This window comes from Convolutriloba macropyga, chromosome 9, assembly GCF_964194025.1.
Source record: "Convolutriloba macropyga chromosome 9, txConMacr16.3, whole genome shotgun sequence".
In the NCBI taxonomy this organism is placed as follows: domain Eukaryota; kingdom Metazoa; phylum Xenacoelomorpha; order Acoela; family Convolutidae; genus Convolutriloba; species Convolutriloba macropyga.
In genome coordinates, this window is record NC_134476.1 from 62,520,500 (window position 1) to 62,536,432 (window position 15,933).

Sequence of the window (15,933 nt, forward strand, 5' to 3'; positions counted from 1 at the left end):
AGAGTTGATACTTACCTATTTAATAAGTTTATCACAACAATTAGGCTAAAAGCAATTCGCCACTGATTTTCCCAATTACCGACCTAAACCCACTGAAGTCATGCTTCCGGTTCAATGTCCGGTTGAACAGGTTCCTCGGACCCAATTCATCTCTCCCTTGTTTTGGGGCCGTTCCACTGTATTGTGGATGGTTGGAAGCAAAAAGTTTGTGCGTTGGTCATAATACACTGTATGGCTACGAATTGCATAAATTATAACACAACCGTGGCTAAAATTGCATGTATTAAGTGACTATTTTGCAAACCGCAAGGCGGCCAGTTAAAGTGATCCTGTATATGAATATAGGACTACAAAACAATACTGTTGTATATAAATTCGCTCCCACTTACGCAAATGCCTACGACCATACCATGTTGAATGCACCGGTTCTCGTCCGATCACCGAAGTTAAGCAACATTGGGCCTGGTTAGTACTTGGATGGGTGACCGCTTGGGAACACCAGGTGTTGTAGGCTTTTTCTTTTGAGTATTCAAACCTCATAGAATACTTTTATTCGATATTTACACATTTTAGAGCCTCAAAAAGCCTCGGTGATCGAAAAAGTTAAGCCTCATCGAGCGCGGATACTTTTTTGGAAATTGGTGAAAACTTGTCCAAAATGGTTCGCTGTGCCAGATTTTTTTGTTTTAGCCCCAACTATGGCTCAAGTGGAGCATGCCCACAAAAAATGAGCCATTTCGGACTAAAATTGACGATTTGGTGGCCAAAACAAAGTTCGGTGATCGAAAAAGTTAAGCCTCATCGAGCGCGGATACTTTTTTGGAAATCGGTAAAAACTTGTCCAAAATGATTCGCTGTGCCAGATTTTTTTGTTTTGTCCCAAACTATGGCTCAAGTGGAGCATGCCCACAAAAAATGAGCCAATTTGGACTAAAATTGACGATTTGGTGACCAAAACAAAGTTCGGTGATCGAAAAAGTTAAGCCTCATCGAGCGCGGATACTTTTTTGGAAATCGGTAAAAACCTGTCCGAAATGATTCGCTGTGCCAGATTTTTTTGTTTTATCCCAAACTATGGCTCAAGTGGAGCATGCCCACAAAAAATGAGCCATTTCGGACTAAAATTGACGATTTGGTGGCCAAAACAAAGTTCGGTGATCGAAAAAGTTAAGCCTCATCCAGCGCGGATACTTTTTTGGAAATCGGTAAAAACTTGTCCAAAATGATTCGCTGTGCCAGATTTTTTTGTTTTATCCCAAACTATGGCTCAAGTGGAGCATGCCCACAAAAAATGAGCCAATTTGGACTAAAATTGACGATTTGGTGACCAAAACAAAGTTCGGTGATCGAAAAAGTTAAGCCTCATCGAGCGCGGATACTTTTTTGGAAATCGGTAAAAACCTGTCCGAAATGATTCGCAGTGCCAGATTTTTTTGTTTTATCCCAAACTATGGCTCAAGTGGAGCATGCCCACAAAAAATGAGCCAATTCGGACTAAAATTGACGATTTGGTGACCAAAACAAAGTTCGGTGATCGAAAAAGTTAAGCCTCATCGAGCGCGGATACTTTTTTGGAAATCGGTAAAAACCTGTCCAAAATGGTTCGCTGTGCCAGATTTTTTTTGTTTTATCCCAAACTATGGCTCAAGTGGAGCATGCCCACAAAAAATGAGCCAATTTGGACTAAAATTGACGATTTGGTGACCAAAACAAAGTTCGGTGATCGAAAAAGTTAAGCCTCATCGAGCGCGGATACTTTTTTGGAAATCGGTAAAAACCTGTCCGAAATGATTCGCTGTGCCAGATTTTTTTGTTTTATCCCAAACTATGGCTCAAGTGGAGCATGCCCACAAAAAATGAGTCATTTCGGACTAAAATTGACGATTTGGTGGCCAAAACAAAGTTCGGTGATCGAAAAAGTTAAGCCTCATCGAGCGCGGATACTTTTTTGGAAATCGGTAAAAACTTGTCCAAAATGATTCGCTGTGCCAGATTTTTTTGTTTTATCCCAAACTATGGCTCAAGTGGAGCATGCCCACAAAAAATGAGCCAATTTGGACTAAAATTGACGATTTGGTGACCAAAACAAAGTTCGGTGATCGAAAAAGTTAAGCCTCATCGAGCGCGGATACTTTTTTGGAAATCGGTAAAAACCTGTCCGAAATGATTCGCAGTGCCAGATTTTTTTGTTTTATCCCAAACTATGGCTCAAGTGGAGCATGCCCACAAAAAATGAGCCAATTCGGACTAAAATTGACGATTTGGTGACCAAAACAAAGTTCGGTGATCGAAAAAGTTAAGCCTCATCGAGCGCGGATACTTTTTTGGAAATCGGTAAAAACCTGTCCAAAATGGTTCGCTGTGCCAGATTTTTTTTGTTTTATCCCAAACTATGGCTCAAGTGGAGCATGCCCACAAAAAATGAGCCAATTTGGACTAAAATTGACGATTTGGTGACCAAAACAAAGTTCGGTGATCGAAAAAGTTAAGCCTCATCGAGCGCGGATACTTTTTTGGAAATCGGTAAAAACCTGTCCGAAATGATTCGCTGTGCCAGATTTTTTTGTTTTATCCCAAACTATGGCTCAAGTGGAGCATGCCCACAAAAAATGAGCCAATTCGGACTAAAATTGACGATTTGGTGACCAAAACAAAGTTCGGTGATCGAAAAAGTTAAGCCTCATCGAGCGCGGATACTTTTTTGGAAATCGGTAAAAACCTGTCCAAAATGGTTCGCTGTGCCAGATTTTTTTTGTTTTATCCCAAACTATGGCTCAAGTGGAGCATGCCCACAAAAAATGAGCCAATTTGGACTAAAATTGACGATTTGGTGACCAAAACAAAGTTCGGTGATCGAAAAAGTTAAGCCTCATCGAGCGCGGATACTTTTTTGGAAATCGGTAAAAACCTGTCCGAAATGATTCGCTGTGCCAGATTTTTTTGTTTTATCCCAAACTATGGCTCAAGTGGAGCATGCCCACAAAAAATGAGCCATTTCGGACTAAAATTGACGATTTGGTGGCCAAAACAAAGTTCGGTGATCGAAAAAGTTAAGCCTCATCGAGCGCGGATACTTTTTTGGAAATCGGTAAAAACTTGTCCAAAATGATTCGCTGTGCCAGATTTTTTTGTTTTATCCCAAACTATGGCTCAAGTGGAGCATGCCCACAAAAAATGAGCCAATTTGGACTAAAATTGACGATTTGGTGACCAAAACAAAGTTCGGTGATCGAAAAAGTTAAGCCTCATCGAGCGCGGATACTTTTTTGGAAATCGGTAAAAACCTGTCCGAAATGATTCGCAGTGCCAGATTTTTTTGTTTTATCCCAAACTATGGCTCAAGTGGAGCATGCCCACAAAAAATGAGCCAATTCGGACTAAAATTGACGATTTGGTGACCAAAACAAAGTTCGGTGATCGAAAAAGTTAAGCCTCATCGAGCGCGGATACTTTTTTGGAAATCGGTAAAAACCTGTCCAAAATGGTTCGCTGTGCCAGATTTTTTTTGTTTTATCCCAAACTATGGCTCAAGTGGAGCATGCCCACAAAAAATGAGCCAATTTGGACTAAAATTGACGATTTGGTGACCAAAACAAAGTTCAGTGATCGAAAAAGTTAAGCCTCATCGAGCGCGGATACTTTTTGTAAATGACAATTTCAGCAATAACCATTGCTCCAAACACACCCCATATACTTGTAAAGGCCATTCTAATAGTTCCCCTGCTTGCGTTTACTGTATATTTGATATTTGGAACTGTCTCGGAAACATCAATACTAATTGTAAAATTTCCCTTTATTAATCTAACTTTTAAGTTAGTGCAAATCGCTGAGTTCCATTCTTTAGGCTGCACTCCGCTAACGCAGAGTGCATTCAAATAAAACTTATCAAATAGAGTTGATACTTACCTATTTAATAAGTTTATCACAACAATTAGGCTAAAAGCAATTCGCCACTGATTTTCCCAATTACCGACCTAAACCCACTGAAGTCATGCTTCCGGTTCAATGTCCGGTTGAACAGGTTCCTCGGACCCAATTCATCTCTCCCTTGTTTTGGGGCCGTTCCACTGTATTGTGGATGGTTGGAAGCAAAAAGTTTGTGCGTTGGTCATAATACACTGTATGGCTACGAATTGCATAAATTATAACACAACCGTGGCTAAAATTGCATGTATTAAGTGACTATTTTGCAAACCGCAAGGCGGCCAGTTAAAGTGATCCTGTATATGAATATAGGACTACAAAACAATACTGTTGTATATAAATTCGCTCCCACTTACGCAAATGCCTACGACCATACCATGTTGAATGCACCGGTTCTCGTCCGATCACCGAAGTTAAGCAACATTGGGCCTGGTTAGTACTTGGATGGGTGACCGCTTGGGAACACCAGGTGTTGTAGGCTTTTTCTTTTGAGTATTCAAACCTCATAGAATACTTTTATTCGATATTTACACATTTTAGAGCCTCAAAAAGCCTCGGTGATCGAAAAAGTTAAGCCTCATCGAGCGCGGATACTTTTTTGGAAATTGGTGAAAACTTGTCCAAAATGGTTCGCTGTGCCAGATTTTTTTGTTTTAGCCCCAACTATGGCTCAAGTGGAGCATGCCCACAAAAAATGAGCCATTTCGGACTAAAATTGACGATTTGGTGGCCAAAACAAAGTTCGGTGATCGAAAAAGTTAAGCCTCATCGAGCGCGGATACTTTTTTGGAAATCGGTAAAAACTTGTCCAAAATGATTCGCTGTGCCAGATTTTTTTGTTTTATCCCAAACTATGGCTCAAGTGGAGCATGCCCACAAAAAATGAGCCAATTTGGACTAAAATTGACGATTTGGTGACCAAAACAAAGTTCGGTGATCGAAAAAGTTAAGCCTCATCGAGCGCGGATACTTTTTTGGAAATCGGTAAAAACCTGTCCGAAATGATTCGCTGTGCCAGATTTTTTTGTTTTATCCCAAACTATGGCTCAAGTGGAGCATGCCCACAAAAAATGAGCCATTTCGGACTAAAATTGACGATTTGGTGGCCAAAACAAAGTTCGGTGATCGAAAAAGTTAAGCCTCATCGAGCGCGGATACTTTTTTGGAAATCGGTAAAAACTTGTCCAAAATGATTCGCTGTGCCAGATTTTTTTGTTTTATCCCAAACTATGGCTCAAGTGGAGCATGCCCACAAAAAATGAGCCAATTTGGACTAAAATTGACGATTTGGTGACCAAAACAAAGTTCGGTGATCGAAAAAGTTAAGCCTCATCGAGCGCGGATACTTTTTTGGAAATTGGTGAAAACTTGTCCAAAATGGTTCGCTGTGCCAGATTTTTTTGTTTTAGCCCCAACTATGGCTCAAGTGGAGCATGCCCACAAAAAATGAGCCATTTCGGACTAAAATTGACGATTTGGTGGCCAAAACAAAGTTCGGTGATCGAAAAAGTTAAGCCTCATTGAGCGCGGATACTTTTTTGGAAATCGGTAAAAACTTGTCCAAAATGATTCGCTGTGCCAGATTTTTTTGTTTTATCCCAAACTATGGCTCAAGTGGAGCATGCCCACAAAAAATGAGCCAATTTGGACTAAAATTGACGATTTGGTGACCAAAACAAAGTTCGGTGATCGAAAAAGTTAAGCCTCATCGAGCGCGGATACTTTTTTGGAAATCGGTAAAAACCTGTCCGAAATGATTCGCTGTGCCAGATTTTTTTGTTTTATCCCAAACTATGGCTCAAGTGGAGCATGCCCACAAAAAATGAGCCATTTCGGACTAAAATTGACGATTTGGTGGCCAAAACAAAGTTCGGTGATCGAAAAAGTTAAGCCTCATCGAGCGCGGATACTTTTTTGGAAATCGGTAAAAACTTGTCCAAAATGATTCGCTGTGCCAGATTTTTTTGTTTTATCCCAAACTATGGCTCAAGTGGAGCATGCCCACAAAAAATGAGCCAATTTGGACTAAAATTGACGATTTGGTGACCAAAACAAAGTTCGGTGATCGAAAAAGTTAAGCCTCATCGAGCGCGGATACTTTTTTGGAAATCGGTAAAAACCTGTCCGAAATGATTCGCAGTGCCAGATTTTTTTGTTTTATCCCAAACTATGGCTCAAGTGGAGCATGCCCACAAAAAATGAGCCATTTCGGACTAAAATTGACGATTTGGTGGCCAAAACAAAGTTCGGTGATCGAAAAAGTTAAGCCTCATCGAGCGCGGATACTTTTTTGGAAATCGGTAAAAACTTGTCCAAAATGATTCGCTGTGCCAGATTTTTTTGTTTTATCCCAAACTATGGCTCAAGTGGAGCATGCCCACAAAAAATGAGCCAATTTGGACTAAAATTGACGATTTGGTGACCAAAACAAAGTTCGGTGATCGAAAAAGTTAAGCCTCATCGAGCGCGGATACTTTTTTGGAAATCGGTAAAAACCTGTCCGAAATGATTCGCAGTGCCAGATTTTTTTGTTTTATCCCAAACTATGGCTCAAGTGGAGCATGCCCACAAAAAATGAGCCAATTCGGACTAAAATTGACGATTTGGTGACCAAAACAAAGTTCGGTGATCGAAAAAGTTAAGCCTCATCGAGCGCGGATACTTTTTTGGAAATCGGTAAAAACCTGTCCAAAATGGTTCGCTGTGCCAGATTTTTTTTGTTTTATCCCAAACTATGGCTCAAGTGGAGCATGCCCACAAAAAATGAGCCAATTTGGACTAAAATTGACGATTTGGTGACCAAAACAAAGTTCAGTGATCGAAAAAGTTAAGCCTCATCGAGCGCGGATACTTTTTTGGAAATCGGTAAAAACTTGTCCAAAATGATTCGCTGTGCCAGATTTTTTTGTTTTATCCCAAACTATGGCTCAAGTGGAGCATGCCCACAAAAAATGAGCCAATTTGGACTAAAATTGACGATTTGGTGACCAAAACAAAGTTCGGTGATCGAAAAAGTTAAGCCTCATCGAGCGCGGATACTTTTTTGGAAATCGGTAAAAACCTGTCCGAAATGATTCGCAGTGCCAGATTTTTTTGTTTTATCCCAAACTATGGCTCAAGTGGAGCATGCCCACAAAAAATGAGCCATTTCGGACTAAAATTGACGATTTGGTGGCCAAAACAAAGTTCGGTGATCGAAAAAGTTAAGCCTCATCGAGCGCGGATACTTTTTTGGAAATCGGTAAAAACTTGTCCAAAATGATTCGCTGTGCCAGATTTTTTTGTTTTATCCCAAACTATGGCTCAAGTGGAGCATGCCCACAAAAAATGAGCCAATTTGGACTAAAATTGACGATTTGGTGACCAAAACAAAGTTCGGTGATCGAAAAAGTTAAGCCTCATCGAGCGCGGATACTTTTTTGGAAATCGGTAAAAACCTGTCCGAAATGATTCGCAGTGCCAGATTTTTTTGTTTTATCCCAAACTATGGCTCAAGTGGAGCATGCCCACAAAAAATGAGCCAATTCGGACTAAAATTGACGATTTGGTGACCAAAACAAAGTTCGGTGATCGAAAAAGTTAAGCCTCATCGAGCGCGGATACTTTTTTGGAAATCGGTAAAAACCTGTCCAAAATGGTTCGCTGTGCCAGATTTTTTTTGTTTTATCCCAAACTATGGCTCAAGTGGAGCATGCCCACAAAAAATGAGCCAATTTGGACTAAAATTGACGATTTGGTGACCAAAACAAAGTTCAGTGATCGAAAAAGTTAAGCCTCATCGAGCGCGGATACTTTTTTGGAAATCGGTAAAAACTTGTCCAAAATGATTCGCTGTGCCAGATTTTTTTGTTTTATCCCAAACTATGGCTCAAGTGGAGCATGCCCACAAAAAATGAGCCAATTTGGACTAAAATTGACGATTTGGTGACCAAAACAAAGTTCGGTGATCGAAAAAGTTAAGCCTCATCGAGCGCGGATACTTTTTTGGAAATCGGTAAAAACCTGTCCGAAATGATTCGCAGTGCCAGATTTTTTTGTTTTATCCCAAACTATGGCTCAAGTGGAGCATGCCCACAAAAAATGAGCCATTTCGGACTAAAATTGACGATTTGGTGGCCAAAACAAAGTTCGGTGATCGAAAAAGTTAAGCCTCATCGAGCGCGGATACTTTTTTGGAAATCGGTAAAAACTTGTCCAAAATGATTCGCTGTGCCAGATTTTTTTGTTTTATCCCAAACTATGGCTCAAGTGGAGCATGCCCACAAAAAATGAGCCAATTTGGACTAAAATTGACGATTTGGTGACCAAAACAAAGTTCGGTGATCGAAAAAGTTAAGCCTCATCGAGCGCGGATACTTTTTTGGAAATCGGTAAAAACCTGTCCGAAATGATTCGCAGTGCCAGATTTTTTTGTTTTATCCCAAACTATGGCTCAAGTGGAGCATGCCCACAAAAAATGAGCCAATTCGGACTAAAATTGACGATTTGGTGACCAAAACAAAGTTCGGTGATCGAAAAAGTTAAGCCTCATCGAGCGCGGATACTTTTTTGGAAATCGGTAAAAACCTGTCCAAAATGGTTCGCTGTGCCAGATTTTTTTTGTTTTATCCCAAACTATGGCTCAAGTGGAGCATGCCCACAAAAAATGAGCCAATTTGGACTAAAATTGACGATTTGGTGACCAAAACAAAGTTCAGTGATCGAAAAAGTTAAGCCTCATCGAGCGCGGATACTTTTTGTAAATGACAATTTCAGCAATAACCATTGCTCCAAACACACCCCATATACTTGTAAAGGCCATTCTAATAGTTCCCCTGCTTGCGTTTACTGTATATTTGATATTTGGAACTGTCTCGGAAACATCAATACTAATTGTAAAATTTCCCTTTATTAATCTAACTTTTAAGTTAGTGCAAATCGCTGAATTCCATTCTTTAGGCTGCACTCCGCTAACGCAGAGTGCATTCAAATAAAACTTATCAAATAGAGTTGATACTTACCTATTTAATAAGTTTATCACAACAATTAGGCTAAAAGCAATTCGCCACTGATTTTCCCAATTACCGACCTAAACCCACTGAAGTCATGCTTCCGGTTCAATGTCCGGTTGAACAGGTTCCTCGGACCCAATTCATCTCTCCCTTGTTTTGGGGCCGTTCCACTGTATTGTGGATGGTTGGAAGCAAAAAGTTTGTGCGTTGGTCATAATACACTGTATGGCTACGAATTGCATAAATTATAACACAACCGTGGCTAAAATTGCATGTATTAAGTGACTATTTTGCAAACCGCAAGGCGGCCAGTTAAAGTGATCCTGTATATGAATATAGGACTACAAAACAATACTGTTGTATATAAATTCGCTCCCACTTACGCAAATGCCTACGACCATACCATGTTGAATGCACCGGTTCTCGTCCGATCACCGAAGTTAAGCAACATTGGGCCTGGTTAGTACTTGGATGGGTGACCGCTTGGGAACACCAGGTGTTGTAGGCTTTTTCTTTTGAGTATTCAAACCTCATAGAATACTTTTATTCGATATTTACACATTTTAGAGCCTCAAAAAGCCTCGGTGATCGAAAAAGTTAAGCCTCATCGAGCGCGGATACTTTTTTGGAAATTGGTGAAAACTTGTCCAAAATGGTTCGCTGTGACAGATTTTTTTGTTTTAGCCCCAACTATGGCTCAAGTGGAGCATGCCCACAAAAAATGAGCCATTTCGGACTAAAATTGACGATTTGGTGGCCAAAACAAAGTTCGGTGATCGAAAAAGTTAAGCCTCATCGAGCGCGGATACTTTTTTGGAAATCGGTAAAAACTTGTCCAAAATGATTCGCTGTGCCAGATTTTTTTGTTTTATCCCAAACTATGGCTCAAGTGGAGCATGCCCACAAAAAATGAGCCAATTTGGACTAAAATTGACGATTTGGTGACCAAAACAAAGTTCGGTGATCGAAAAAGTTAAGCCTCATCGAGCGCGGATACTTTTTGTAAATGACAATTTCAGCAATAACCATTGCTCCAAACACACCCCATATACTTGTAAAGGCCATTCTAATAGTTCCCCTGCTTGCGTTTACTGTATATTTGATATTTGGAACTGTCTCGGAAACATCAATACTAATTGTAAAATTTCCCTTTATTAATCTAACTTTTAAGTTAGTGCAAATCGCTGAGTTCCATTCTTTAGGCTGCACTCCGCTAACGCAGAGTGCATTCAAATAAAACTTATCAAATAGAGTTGATACTTACCTATTTAATAAGTTTATCACAACAATTAGGCTAAAAGCAATTCGCCACTGATTTTCCCAATTACCGACCTAAACCCACTGAAGTCATGCTTCCGGTTCAATGTCCGGTTGAACAGGTTCCTCGGACCCAATTCATCTCTCCCTTGTTTTGGGGCCGTTCCACTGTATTGTGGATGGTTGGAAGCAAAAAGTTTGTGCGTTGGTCATAATACACTGTATGGCTACGAATTGCATAAATTATAACACAACCGTGGCTAAAATTGCATGTATTAAGTGACTATTTTGCAAACCGCAAGGCGGCCAGTTAAAGTGATCCTGTATATGAATATAGGACTACAAAACAATACTGTTGTATATAAATTCGCTCCCACTTACGCAAATGCCTACGACCATACCATGTTGAATGCACCGGTTCTCGTCCGATCACCGAAGTTAAGCAACATTGGGCCTGGTTAGTACTTGGATGGGTGACCGCTTGGGAACACCAGGTGTTGTAGGCTTTTTCTTTTGAGTATTCAAACCTCATAGAATACTTTTATTCGATATTTACACATTTTAGAGCCTCAAAAAGCCTCGGTGATCGAAAAAGTTAAGCCTCATCGAGCGCGGATACTTTTTTGGAAATTGGTGAAAACTTGTCCAAAATGGTTCGCTGTGACAGATTTTTTTGTTTTAGCCCCAACTATGGCTCAAGTGGAGCATGCCCACAAAAAATGAGCCATTTCGGACTAAAATTGACGATTTGGTGGCCAAAACAAAGTTCGGTGATCGAAAAAGTTAAGCCTCATCGAGCGCGGATACTTTTTTGGAAATCGGTAAAAACTTGTCCAAAATGATTCGCTGTGCCAGATTTTTTTGTTTTATCCCAAACTATGGCTCAAGTGGAGCATGCCCACAAAAAATGAGCCAATTTGGACTAAAATTGACGATTTGGTGACCAAAACAAAGTTCGGTGATCGAAAAAGTTAAGCCTCATCGAGCGCGGATACTTTTTTGGAAATCGGTAAAAACCTGTCCGAAATGATTCGCTGTGCCAGATTTTTTTGTTTTATCCCAAACTATGGCTCAAGTGGAGCATGCCCACAAAAAATGAGCCATTTCGGACTAAAATTGACGATTTGGTGGCCAAAACAAAGTTCGGTGATCGAAAAAGTTAAGCCTCATCGAGCGCGGATACTTTTTTGGAAATCGGTAAAAACTTGTCCAAAATGATTCGCTGTGCCAGATTTTTTTGTTTTATCCCAAACTATGGCTCAAGTGGAGCATGCCCACAAAAAATGAGCCAATTTGGACTAAAATTGACGATTTGGTGACCAAAACAAAGTTCGGTGATCGAAAAAGTTAAGCCTCATCGAGCGCGGATACTTTTTTGGAAATCGGTAAAAACTTGTCCAAAATGGTTCGCTGTGCCAGATTTTTTTGTTTTATCCCAAACTATGGCTCAAGTGGAGCATGCCCACAAAAAATGAGCCAATTTGGACTAAAATTGACGATTTGGTGGCCAAAACAAAGTTCGGTGATCGAAAAAGTTAAGCCTCATCGAGCGCGGATACTTTTTGTAAATGACAATTTCAGCAATAACCATTGCTCCAAACACACCCCATATACTTGTAAAGGCCATTCTAATAGTTCCCCTGCTTGCGTTTACTGTATATTTGATATTTGGAACTGTCTCGGAAACATCAATACTAATTGTAAAATTTCCCTTTATTAATCTAACTTTTAAGTTAGTGCAAATCGCTGAGTTCCATTCTTTAGGCTGCACTCCGCTAACGCAGAGTGCATTCAAATAAAACTTATCAAATAGAGTTGATACTTACCTATTTAATAAGTTTATCACAACAATTAGGCTAAAAGCAATTCGCCACTGATTTTCCCAATTACCGACCTAAACCCACTGAAGTCATGCTTCCGGTTCAATGTCCGGTTGAACAGGTTCCTCGGACCCAATTCATCTCTCCCTTGTTTTGGGGCCGTTCCACTGTATTGTGGATGGTTGGAAGCAAAAAGTTTGTGCGTTGGTCATAATACACTGTATGGCTACGAATTGCATAAATTATAACACAACCGTGGCTAAAATTGCATGTATTAAGTGACTATTTTGCAAACCGCAAGGCGGCCAGTTAAAGTGATCCTGTATATGAATATAGGACTACAAAACAATACTGTTGTATATAAATTCGCTCCCACTTACGCAAATGCCTACGACCATACCATGTTGAATGCACCGGTTCTCGTCCGATCACCGAAGTTAAGCAACATTGGGCCTGGTTAGTACTTGGATGGGTGACCGCTTGGGAACACCAGGTGTTGTAGGCTTTTTCTTTTGAGTATTCAAACCTCATAGAATACTTTTATTCGATATTTACACATTTTAGAGCCTCAAAAAGCCTCGGTGATCGAAAAAGTTAAGCCTCATCGAGCGCGGATACTTTTTTGGAAATTGGTGAAAACTTGTCCAAAATGGTTCGCTGTGACAGATTTTTTTGTTTTAGCCCCAACTATGGCTCAAGTGGAGCATGCCCACAAAAAATGAGCCATTTCGGACTAAAATTGACGATTTGGTGGCCAAAACAAAGTTCGGTGATCGAAAAAGTTAAGCCTCATCGAGCGCGGATACTTTTTTGGAAATCGGTAAAAACTTGTCCAAAATGATTCGCTGTGCCAGATTTTTTTGTTTTATCCCAAACTATGGCTCAAGTGGAGCATGCCCACAAAAAATGAGCCAATTTGGACTAAAATTGACGATTTGGTGACCAAAACAAAGTTCGGTGATCGAAAAAGTTAAGCCTCATCGAGCGCGGATACTTTTTTGGAAATCGGTAAAAACCTGTCCGAAATGATTCGCTGTGCCAGATTTTTTTGTTTTATCCCAAACTATGGCTCAAGTGGAGCATGCCCACAAAAAATGAGCCAATTTGGACTAAAATTGACGATTTGGTTACCAAAACAAAGTTCGGTGATCGAAAAAGTTAAGCCTCATCGAGCGCGGATACTTTTTGTAAATGACAATTTCAGCAATAACCATTGCTCCAAACACACCCCATATACTTGTAAAGGCCATTCTAATAGTTCCCCTGCTTGCGTTTACTGTATATTTGATATTTGGAACTGTCTCGGAAACATCAATACTAATTGTAAAATTTCCCTTTATTAATCTAACTTTTACGTTAGTGCAAATCGCTGAGTTCCATTCCTTTAGGCTGCACTCCGCTAACGCAGAGTGCATTCAAATAAAACTTATCAAATAGAGTTGATACTTACCTATTTAATAAGTTTATCACAACAATTAGGCTAAAAGCAATTCGCCACTGATTTTCCCAATTACCGACCTAAACCCACTGAAGTCATGCTTCCGGTTCAATGTCCGGTTGAACAGGTTCCTCGGACCCAATTCATCTCTCCCTTGTTTTGGGGCCGTTCCACTGTATTGTGGATGGTTGGAAGCAAAAAGTTTGTGCGTTGGTCATAATACACTGTATGGCTACGAATTGCATAAATTATAACACAACCGTGGCTAAAATTGCATGTATTAAGTGACTATTTTGCAAACCGCAAGGCGGCCAGTTAAAGTGATCCTGTATATGAATATAGGACTACAAAACAATACTGTTGTATATAAATTCGCTCCCACTTACGCAAATGCCTACGACCATACCATGTTGAATGCACCGGTTCTCGTCCGATCACCGAAGTTAAGCAACATTGGGCCTGGTTAGTACTTGGATGGGTGACCGCTTGGGAACACCAGGTGTTGTAGGCTTTTTCTTTTGAGTATTCAAACCTCATAGAATACTTTTATTCGATATTTACACATTTTAGAGCCTCAAAAAGCCTCGGTGATCGAAAAAGTTAAGCCTCATCGAGCGCGGATACTTTTTTGGAAATTGGTGAAAACTTGTCCAAAATGGTTCGCTGTGCCAGATTTTTTTGTTTTAGCCCCAACTATGGCTCAAGTGGAGCATGCCCACAAAAAATGAGCCATTTCGGACTAAAATTGACGATTTGGTGGCCAAAACAAAGTTCGGTGATCGAAAAAGTTAAGCCTCATCGAGCGCGGATACTTTTTGGAAATTGGTGAAAACTTGTCCAAAATGGTTCGCTGTGCCAGATTTTTTTGTTTTAGCCCCAACTATGGCTCAAGTGAAGCATGCCCACAAAAAATGAGCCATTTCGGACTAAAATTGACGATTTGGTGGCCAAAACAAAGTTCGGTGATCGAAAAAGTTAAGCCTCATCGAGCGCGGATACTTTTTTGGAAATTGGTGAAAACTTGTCCAAAATGGTTCGCTGTGCCAGATTTTTTTGTTTTATCCCAAACTATGGCTCAAGTGGAGCATGCCCACAAAAAATGAGCCAATTTGGACTAAAATTGACGATTTGGTGACCAAAACAAAGTTCGGTGATCGAAAAAGTTAAGCCTCATCGAGCGCGGATACTTTTTTGGAAATCGGTAAAAACCTGTCCGAAATGATTCGCTGTGCCAGATTTTTTTGTTTTATCCCAAACTATGGCTCAAGTGGAGCATGCCCACAAAAAATGAGCCAATTCGGACTAAAATTGACGATTTGGTGACCAAAACAAAGTTCGGTGATCGAAAAAGTTAAGCCTCATCGAGCGCGGATACTTTTTTGGAAATCGGTAAAAACCTGTCCAAAATGGTTCGCTGTGCCAGATTTTTTTTGTTTTATCCCAAACTATGGCTCAAGTGGAGCATGCCCACAAAAAATGAGCCAATTTGGACTAAAATTGACGATTTGGTGACCAAAACAAAGTTCAGTGATCGAAAAAGTTAAGCCTCATCGAGCGCGGATACTTTTTGTAAATGACAATTTCAGCAATAACCATTGCTCCAAACACACCCCATATACTTGTAAAGGCCATTCTAATAGTTCCCCTGCTTGCGTTTACTGTATATTTGATATTTGGAACTGTCTCGGAAACATCAATACTAATTGTAAAATTTCCCTTTATTAATCTAACTTTTAAGTTAGTGCAAATCGCTGAGTTCCATTCTTTAGGCTGCACTCCGCTAACGCAGAGTGCATTCAAATAAAACTTATCAAATAGAGTTGATACTTACCTATTTAATAAGTTTATCACAACAATTAGGCTAAAAGCAATTCGCCACTGATTTTCCCAATTACCGACCTAAACCCACTGAAGTCATGCTTCCGGTTCAATGTCCGGTTGAACAGGTTCCTCGGACCCAATTCATCTCTCCCTTGTTTTGGGGCCGTTCCACTGTATTGTGGATGGTTGGAAGCAAAAAGTTTGTGCGTTGGTCATAATACACTGTATGGCTACGAATTGCATAAATTATAACACAACCGTGGCTAAAATTGCATGTATTAAGTGACTATTTTGCAAACGGCAAGGCGGCCAGTTAAAGTGATCCTGTATATGAATATAGGACTACAAAACAATACTGTTGTATATAAATTCGCTCCCACTTACGCAAATGCCTACGACCATACCATGTTGAATGCACCGGTTCTCGTCCGATCACCGAAGTTAAGCAACATTGGGCCTGGTTAGTACTTGGATGGGTGACCGCTTGGGAACACCAGGTGTTGTAGGCTTTTTCTTTTGAGTATTCAAACCTCATAGAATACTTTTATTCGATATTTACACATTTTAGAGCCTCAAAAAGCCTCGGTGATCGAAAAAGTTAAGCCTCATCGAGCGCGGATACTTTTTTGGAAATTGGTGAAAACTTGTCCAAAATGGTTCGCTGTGCCAGATTTTTTTGTTT

General features: G+C 40.2%; 7 non-coding genes across 7 annotated transcripts; all 7 read left to right on the top strand.

Moving 5' to 3' along the window:
* Positions 1 to 395: 395 nt before the first annotated feature.
* On the top strand, positions 396 to 514 carry LOC142347577 (5S ribosomal RNA). Its single transcript, XR_012760561.1, has one exon. It is a non-coding gene; the product is annotated as a 5S ribosomal RNA (ribosomal RNA).
* Positions 515 to 4,286: 3,772 nt separating this feature from the next.
* Positions 4,287 to 4,405, top strand: LOC142347578 (5S ribosomal RNA). The gene has a single exon (XR_012760562.1). It is a non-coding gene; the product is annotated as a 5S ribosomal RNA (ribosomal RNA).
* Positions 4,406 to 9,304: 4,899 nt separating this feature from the next.
* Positions 9,305 to 9,423, top strand: LOC142347579 (5S ribosomal RNA). The gene has a single exon (XR_012760563.1). It is a non-coding gene; the product is annotated as a 5S ribosomal RNA (ribosomal RNA).
* A 1,136-nt stretch (positions 9,424 to 10,559) lies between these two features.
* Positions 10,560 to 10,678, top strand: LOC142347580 (5S ribosomal RNA). Its single transcript, XR_012760564.1, has one exon. It is a non-coding gene; the product is annotated as a 5S ribosomal RNA (ribosomal RNA).
* A 1,700-nt stretch (positions 10,679 to 12,378) lies between these two features.
* Positions 12,379 to 12,497, top strand: LOC142347581 (5S ribosomal RNA). The gene has a single exon (XR_012760565.1). It is a non-coding gene; the product is annotated as a 5S ribosomal RNA (ribosomal RNA).
* A 1,325-nt stretch (positions 12,498 to 13,822) lies between these two features.
* Positions 13,823 to 13,941, top strand: LOC142347583 (5S ribosomal RNA). The gene has a single exon (XR_012760567.1). It is a non-coding gene; the product is annotated as a 5S ribosomal RNA (ribosomal RNA).
* Positions 13,942 to 15,641: 1,700 nt separating this feature from the next.
* Positions 15,642 to 15,760, top strand: LOC142347584 (5S ribosomal RNA). Its single transcript, XR_012760568.1, has one exon. It is a non-coding gene; the product is annotated as a 5S ribosomal RNA (ribosomal RNA).
* The last annotated feature ends 173 nt before the right edge of the window (positions 15,761 to 15,933 follow it).